The following is an 8,693-nucleotide window of genomic DNA, read 5'->3' as shown; positions in this document are numbered from 1 at the left end:
CAGTGCACTTTGACAAGTCATCGGCAATGCTGTTCTCTGATCGAGGAACATGCTCTACTTGTAGACCGTCAAAGCGCTCTTCCAACTTCCTCACTTCATCCATGTAGGCCTCCATCAGCGGGCTCAGATAATCCTTGTTGACTTGCTTGACGAGAAGTTGTGAATCTCCTCTGATAATAAGCTTCCTAATCCCGAGGTCCGCCGCGATCCTGAGACCGGCAAGCAGCCCCTCGTACTCTCAAGTGTTGTTTGTTGACCTCTCCCGGGGAAAATGCATTTGGACTACGTACTTGAGGCGCTCTCCGGTGGGTGCGATGAGCAGCACGCCGATACAAGCACCTTGTAATGAGAAAGCCCCATTGAAGTACATAATCCAATGACTACTTGCCTCTTTGCCGGGAAGGGTGGTTTCTTGAACTTCTTCGTCGGGCGTGGATGTCCATTCTGCTATGAACTCTTCCAAGTCTCTACTCATGATCGTCGAAGTACTTTCAAACTTGAGCCCAAAGCTCGACAGCTCCAACGTCCATTCCACAATCCTCCCAGTTGCATCTGGGTTGTGCAAGATTCATTGCAATGGGTGGGGAGTGATGACGGTGATCTAATGTGCTTGAAAATAGTGGCGCAGCTTCCTTGAGGCCATAAGAAGGCCGAAAAGCAACTTCTGGATGCCAGAATACCTTTGACCGAGTCCCCTGCAAGAGGGAGCTGACAAAATAGACTGGGTGTTGCACCACCTTCTTCTTCTGCCTCACTTTTCTTACTTGCGCAGACTCTGTCTTGTTGGAACCGGGCTCTACCGGGGGTTCTGCATTGCCGGCATCGGGCCTACCGGCCCTGGTTCCTTGTCCGATGGCCTTGCCGCCGCCATTGCCTCTTCCTCAACTTCTCTCTCCGCCACTAGCACAACACTGACCACTTGATTTGTTGTCGCCAAATACAGCAGTAACGACTCTTGTGGTTTGGGTGTGACTAGTATTGGCATAGAGGAGAGGTACCTATTTAAATCTTGCAGCGCTGCCCCTGCCTCCAGAGTCCATTTCATTGGACCTGCCTTTTTCAAAATTTTGAAAAAGGGGAGGGCGTGCTCAACAGACTTAGAGATAGACCTACTCAGGGCGGCAACGCAGCTGGCAAGCGTACGGACGTCCTTGACTCGTTTGGGCGCCTCAATCTGCTCAATGGCTTTGATCTTGTTAGGATTCGCTTCAATTTCGCATTGAGACACAAAGAACCCGGGAAGTTTGCCGGATGGGATGCCGAACACACACTGAGCTTGAGGTTGATCTTGCACAAATTTGCAAAGGTTTCTTCTAGGTCCTGCACGGACGTAGCCTTGTCTTTGGTTTTGACCACTATATCATCCATGTAGGCTTTCATATTCCTATGGAGCTGGGGCTCAAAACCAATTTGGACTGCTCAGGCGAATGTCAAACTAGCGCTCTTCAACCCGAAAGGCATTCTTACAACATTATGTACCACATGGGGTGATGAACGGGGTCTTTTCTTCGTCTTCCTTCTTCATAAAGATCTGATGATATCCTGAGTAAGCATCAAGGAATGACAGTAGGTCACACCCAGTAGTGGAGTACACTATCTGGTCGATATGTGGCAATGGGAAAGGATCCTTTGGACAAGCTTTATTGATATCAGTATAGTCGATACATAGCCTCCACTTCCCATTTGCCTTACGTACTACCACTGGATTGGCCAAGCACGTCGGGTGGAGTACTCCCTTGACCAAGCCTGCCGCCTCCAACTTCCTGATTTCCTCGATGATAAACTCTTGTCGCTCCAAAACTTGCTTTTTGACCTTCTGCTTGACGGGCCATGCATGGGGGCAGACAGCAATATGGTGCTCAATCACCTCCCTGGGAACACCGGGGATGTCGGATGCTTGCCATGCAAACACGTCGACATTCGCCCACAAGAAGGCGACGAGCGCGCTTTCCTATTTGCTGTCAAGGGTGGAGCTTATGGTAAAAGCTCCGCCTGTGCCATCCTCCTTGACAGGCACCTTCTTGGTTTCTGGTGGGGCCATCTTTGACTTCTTGCTCTTGCCGGTAGAGCTCTCTGGCACATCCTCAGCGGGAACGCAGCACTCCGAAGAGGCGTTTTTGCCGGAGTGAGTGTAGGAACCCTTGCCAGAGCCAGGAGTCTTGCCGGCAGCCAAGGCCTTGTTGGTCTTCTTCTTGGCAGCAGGAGTAGGTGTCTTGGCAGAGGACGCTGCAACCGCCTCTTGATAGAGCTGCTCAGCGCAGATGAGCGCATCCTTCTTGTCGCAGCTGACAGTTATGATGCTCATCGGGTTGGGCATCTTCAGCTTGTTGTATGCGTAGTATGACGCTGCCATGAACTTGGCCAGCACCGGGCAGCCAAGGATCCCATTATATGGCAACGGGATCTCGACAACATCGAAAATGATTCTCTTTGTCCTGTAGTCGAGGTCGCCACCAAACGTGACCAATAGCGTGACCTTTCCCTTGGCCTGGCTCCTCCCCGGATTGATCCCTTGGAACGTACCCGTTTCCTCAAGATCCTCGTCAGGGATCTGCAGCCTCTTGATCACATTGGGCGAGATCAAGTTCAAACCGGCCCCACCGTCAACTAACATCTTCGTCACCTTGAGGTTGCGTATTGTTTGTTATACCAACAACGGCAAACACCCGACCGCAGTTGTGCGATGAGGGTGATCCTCAGCGTCGAAAATGATGGTGTGTGGGACCACCTTAGTGGCCTCTGTGCGTTGACCATCAATTCTGTCGCATTAATCTCACGTGCCCACTGTTTAAGTTAGCGGTGGGAGGAATGCAACGAGGCACCTCCGTCAACACACATGACCTCCATCTCTTTCTGAAACTCATGCTCGGTGGACTCGTCGTCATCATCATGATCGTCATCCTCATCTTTCTTGTCGCGGCCTCGGGCAGGCCTCTCTTGTTGCTTCTCCTTGTCACCGCGACCTCCTCGGCCTCCGCACTTCCTGCTGGATCCTTCAATGCCACCTTGGCCCTTCTCCTTGTCTTGTCTCTCATACTCAGCCCTTTGCTTCTCCATTAGCAGCTCCACTTGGTGGAAATTATGGAGATCGTGGCCCTTGGTATGGTGAATTTTGCAGTAATGCTTGTCAGAGCCCTCTAACTTGCCGGCAGCCGCCAAGGCCCGACAGGCGTTGCACCCGGCAATCTCCTTGCCAGGGTCATCAACCTTGGCCTCGCCGGATTCCTCAACGGCAAGCACGGTCTTGACCTTGCGCTTCCTGTTACATCGTCGGCCCTTCTTCGTTGGGGCGGCGACGTCTTCGTCTTCTGAGTCACTTCCCACATCAGCATTCTCATCGGGGTACTTTCTCCCTTCCTCAGCTCGGGCACATCTATCGGCCAGAACGTATAGTTCGGCAACATCTGCAACCTTATTCATCACCGGCTCTTCATGCATCTTACGATTGTGCATGTTCTAATGGAACACGCTGATGACAGCGGCGGGATGAACATCGGGGATGTTGTACTGCACATGGCTGAATCTCTGTATGTACTTACGCAAGCATTCGTCGTCCCTTTGAGGGATCACATGCAAATCGCTTGCCTGGCCAGGAGCTACGTGGTCGCCCGTGAAGGCACCAACAAACTCATGGCACATATCGGACAAAGAGGATATGGATTCTATCGGCAAATGCATCAACCATGACCTGACGTTGGGCTTGAGTGCCAACGGGAAATAGTTGGCGAGTACCTTGTCGTCTCGTGCTCCAGCAGCTTGCATTTCAATGGTGTAAACGCTCAGGAACTCAGATGGGTGGGTCTTGCCGTCGTACTTCTTCGGGACCTCCAGTTTGAACACGCGGGTGTTGAGCCACTGGAACTGCCACAGCTCATGGGTGAACGCTGGACAAGTTATCGCATAAGGAAAGTCGCCGGCATCCCCTGGCGCAGGCCTATACGTAGTAGGCCCAGCACGCCTATCAGATTGATGACGTGCATCCCGTCGCCGCTCGATAGTGGTCCGAGCGTCTTCCTTGAGCCGCTCTCGGAGAACTTGACATTGGTCACGACGCGTCCGTGGGTCTGACAATGCCATGGACACGTTATCATGGGCGTCAACCTGACGGGCCGACCGTGGTGGAGGGGAGTGCACCGTGGTCGCGCCGCCTCCAACCCTTCCACTGTCAACGTGCGCCGGCTCGGCGGTCCGGCGCCACGAGGGACTTGCTTCCCCGTGGCCATCCCTGTTGGCATGGCCAATGAGGCTTTGGATGGCAGCCCTCCACTCTTCTTGCTTCTCCAAGGCAGGAGGAAAGTTGAGGAGTAGCTACACCATTGCCAATGCCTCTGCTCATATGGGCAGCAGCGACAGGCACGAGGAATGGGAGGAACTCGAACTTCTAACTATGTTAGAAGGAGTCCCACCACGATTCCGCGGTCGCGCGCCCTTTTCGCCAGCATCATGGCACGCATGTTGGTCCTGCGCGTCCTGAGAGTGACGCTGAGGGCTTTTGTCGCAGCGATGCCCGAGGTCTCCAACATCACGGCGATGTTCGTTGCGCACGAGCTGAGAGGAACGTGGCACGTGCGCTAGCGGGGTTGTCTTCCCGCCCTTGGAGGTCCCCGCGCTACCCGCAGGTAGCGCCGTGATAACCCACAAGTGTAGGAGATAATTGTAGCCTCTTTCAATAAGTAAGAGTGTCGAACCCAACGAGGAGCTAAAGGTAGAACAAATATTCTCTCAAGTCTATCTGCCACTTATACGACTCTACGCACGCTTAGTGTTCGCCTTACCTAGAACAAGTATGAAACTAGAAGTACATTGTAGGTGTTGTTGGATAGGTTTGCAAGATAATAAAGAGCACGTAAACAAAAAGTAGGGGCTGTTTAGATAAAGAAGCAATAAAGTAAATATATCGAGTGTGGAAAAGTTGTGGCAGGAGTTGTGAAATTGTCCCTAAGCAATTGGCTACTTTACTAGACCGATAGCAAGTATTATGTGGGAGAGGCATAAGCCACTACAACATGACCCCACCTATAGCAACGCTTTTTTCCGTATCTAAAAGTCCATATATGCAATGTTAGGGTCTTTACCATCGGATTCAGATGCGTAGCCTTATCCGACATTGCTAGCGCATAATGCAACGCTTATACTTCCGTTGGTAAAGAGACCGTTGCAAGAGTACAACACATAAAACCGATTTTTACAACACTCCTATACGTTGGTGATTGCTAGGCAACAAAGAATTTTCAAGGCTTCAGGTGTCGGTGCATATATAACATAAATAATATTGTATAAAGCCAGCAATTAAATTAATGCTCCGCATAATGATGATAATTATGTGTATCAAGTGAGGAAAAAAAATAAGAGAAAATATTCACAAGAGGAAGAAATCATATATCAGTTAAAACTATTGAATTACAACAATGGGTATTACAAGAGGAACATCATCCAAATGTGATGCATAATCTAATATTTTCTTGACAGGAAAATCTAAACTAAAATTGTCCATCAACGTCCCTACAAATTAACTAAAACTAACTGAGGAACATTGTCCAAAAGGAACATCCCACAACTTAACTAAAATTGAAAGCATCCATCAGCATCAGCATCATGAACCAGAATATCATCATCGTTGTCGTCATCGTCGTCGTCATCATCATTGCAATATACTTGTTACGCAACCATATAATCATCCATATATCTTTTGAATCTACAAAGAAAATTAACAAAATAAACTGTTAAAACATAATGCATTGACATGATGCAAGTAGTGATAAAGGAAGGATATTAGACACATACAAAGGTTGAAGGCCATGCAATATTTTTTCTGCATTACCAATATGATTGCAGTTTTTGCGACTCTGTACGAAATCTTCAGTTTTCGCAAGTGTTGTATTACACTGCCCAAAATGCATTTTAATTTCAGCACCATCGAGTTTAAATTTAGGATCATAACTTGGAACTATAGAAAGAACTACGTCCCTGTTATGATTCTGAAAATATACTAGCATGAGTGTTAGTGATCATTGATGACTAATAAAGATTCCACAATATACGACATAGCCTGCAGAACAACATGGCTCAATAACATTATATGGACAGTAGCCTAAGCGCTATTGTGCTACTTCTCTTCTCTTTTCCATTCAATTAGCAAACTGAACCAAACATCTGAAACTGAACAAAAACATTTAGCTCTAGTTGGTTTGAGTCATCCAACAGGAAATGGACAAACCTACAGGTGCTCACCATGCTTTTGAATGAACCTACAGCCCCAAGTCCACTAAAACAAATTTACATGGTCATCACCAGCCTAGAGATCCATTGCTAATTTTGTACACCTACAATCAAAAAGTTTTGTGTGAACTGACAGATTTATTTATTGCTAAATATATCTATTGAAGCCTATAGCCCCAAATCCTATAAATTTGCATCAACAACAGCATAGAACCTAGCATAGCTCAATGGTCATGAACACAATGAGCAGTAGTACGGTAGGGAGAGGGAGAGTGTATACCTTCCATGGTGTCCCCCAACATCAAGTTGGTGCGTGCAGCTGCAAAGCCAAGGGAAAAAGGTTACAGGTGTCTCATGCATCTCTAGAACAGCGCAACACAAGTAAAGCTTCATCAAGTTCCTATATAATAAAAGAAGAGAATCTATTCGTCCCATTCTATGTGTCCTAGTTACTATCTTGGCAACTTTACATCTTGCTCAATGAATTTATCCCTGAGGCAACCACAGCTGCAGACCACCCCAACTGGATGCTTTCACTCCCTACAACACAATCGAGTGAAGAGGAGTATTCATCAATACATGCGTACAGAACATGTTTTTTTCTTAATAAAACAATAGTGATACAGTCGATTGTACAGTTCTTTCTGCTGTTATGAGCTTAAAGGATGGAGAATAGAACACAAATCGCCACACCGACACTTCCTTCACTCGACAGCCTTGCCGCCAAAGATGCCCGCGGCCGCTGCTTCAAACTGCCGTTGCTACACCTCAGCTGCCACATGAACCATCGTTAGATTGATTTAGTAATTAGCCTAAAAGAATATATGTTGGCCATGGTCAAAACTTGAAACAGGAGAATACTAAAGAAAATAATCAGGGCCTCGGAGATATATACTGTATTAATTAGACCCTAACCTAATTTTTAACTATACCTAGGTTTTTTTGTACTAATTGCCTCAAACACACTCGTTACTGCGTAGATGGGCTTCAGGATCCCTCCCTACAGCCACTACTTCTTGCAATGCAGCAGCAGCGTAGGTGCATTGCCACGGTTGGAGGCCATGCCGACCTTCCAAGCCTGAACACATCAGGACACTTTGGCAGCAAAACAAAATCAAATTGACCTCAACAAGCAGGCACTTGATCCCAGACAATAGAAAATCCTAAGACCACCAGAACAACAATGTCTCCTGATGTGCCACGAACCAGAGTAGAGGGAGGAGTGGACCAACTCACCTGAAGAGGGAGGAGGAGGAAGCTCGTCGCTGCTTCATCCCGAGCCCCAGCAAGATTGTTCACTGGCCGTTCCTCCCTGCATGTCTACATGAGAAGTGAAGAGCTGAGGTTAGAGAAGGGAGAGAGAGAGAGAGAGGATGAAGCCAGGGGAGGGGATGCACTCACCGGATGAGACGAGGACGACATGGCCACCGACACCGGATCTGACGCCCCAAACGCTAGCCATGGGGGATGGGTCACGGGTGGGCTTTGGTGGCAGCAAGCACTCGATCTAGCTGGATGGGAGGGCTCCACGGAGCAAAGGGACATCGGGCTATGCTTGGCACCGGCGGGATTCGCCGGAAATCACCTGATGCAGCCGCCGCAGGTAGCACGGCGAGGAGCCGCATGAAGAGATCGGGATGGGACGCGAGAGGGATGGTTGGGTGGGGATGTGGCGGACCCGGCAGCCCCCGGAGCTGTGAGGTGGGAGGAGGGGAGGGGGAGGGTCGGCGCAAGGGGGACGAGGCGGGTCGGAGGAGGGAGACGAGGCATTGGTGGCGGCGATTTGGGAGAGACGAGGGAGTCGTGGGCTCTGTTTCTCACGCGTCTCCCTCTCCTTTCCTCTATTTTTTTATAATCATGATAGGGTCATGAGCTGCAAATATGCAACGCATATACTACAACACATATATGTGTATCTATTCTGAATTTTACAACATATACTCAAAATGTTGTAGAATTTTTGTTGCTTTATAGCGGGTTTCCTTGTAGCGAGCTAACATACTTTCTCTTCTTGGATCATATGCACTTATGATTGGAACTCTAGCAAGCATCCGCAACTACTAAAGATCACTAAGGTAAAAACCAACCATTGCATTAAAGCATCAAGTCCCCTTTATCCCATACGCCACAACCCCCTTACTCGGGTTTATGCTTCTGTCACTCAAGCAACCCACTATAAGCGAATCATGAACATATTGCAACACCCTACAGAGGGAATCCCTCACGCTTGCGCGACACGGAGGGAAAATAGGACAGCAACGTAACCACAAGCAAATTAAACCAATCATAGCAATTCATCAATCATCGATAGGACAACGAAAATCTACTCAGACATCAAAGGATGGCAACACGTCATTGGATAATAATATGAAGCATATAGCACCATGTTCAAGTAGAGGGTACAGCGGGTTGCAGGAGAGTGGACCGCTTAATATAGATGGGGGAAGGTGATGGAGATGTTGGTGAGGATGATG

At 48.5% G+C, this 8,693-nt stretch overlaps 1 long non-coding RNA gene across 4 annotated transcripts; it reads right to left on the bottom strand.

Annotated features, from left to right (window-relative positions):
* Positions 1–5,358: 5,358 nt before the first annotated feature.
* LOC123065340 (uncharacterized) lies at positions 5,359–8,028 on the bottom strand. Of its 4 annotated transcripts, none has more exons than XR_006430965.1 (6): positions 7,621–8,028; positions 7,456–7,539; positions 6,500–6,991; positions 6,232–6,323; positions 5,785–5,885; positions 5,359–5,695 (listed from the first exon to the last, which is right to left on the bottom strand). It is a non-coding gene; the product is annotated as an uncharacterized lncRNA (long non-coding RNA). The 4 variants fall into 4 exon arrangements; XR_006430966.1 differs by having other exon boundaries at positions 5,785–6,323; positions 6,500–6,759; positions 6,856–6,991; XR_006430964.1 differs by having other exon boundaries at positions 5,785–6,323.
* Positions 8,029–8,693: the final 665 nt, after the last annotated feature.

This window comes from Triticum aestivum, chromosome 3B, assembly GCF_018294505.1.
Source record: "Triticum aestivum cultivar Chinese Spring chromosome 3B, IWGSC CS RefSeq v2.1, whole genome shotgun sequence".
Classification (NCBI taxonomy): Eukaryota; Viridiplantae; Streptophyta; class Magnoliopsida; order Poales; family Poaceae; genus Triticum; species Triticum aestivum.
This window is presented reverse-complemented; position numbering and strand designations above follow the sequence as displayed.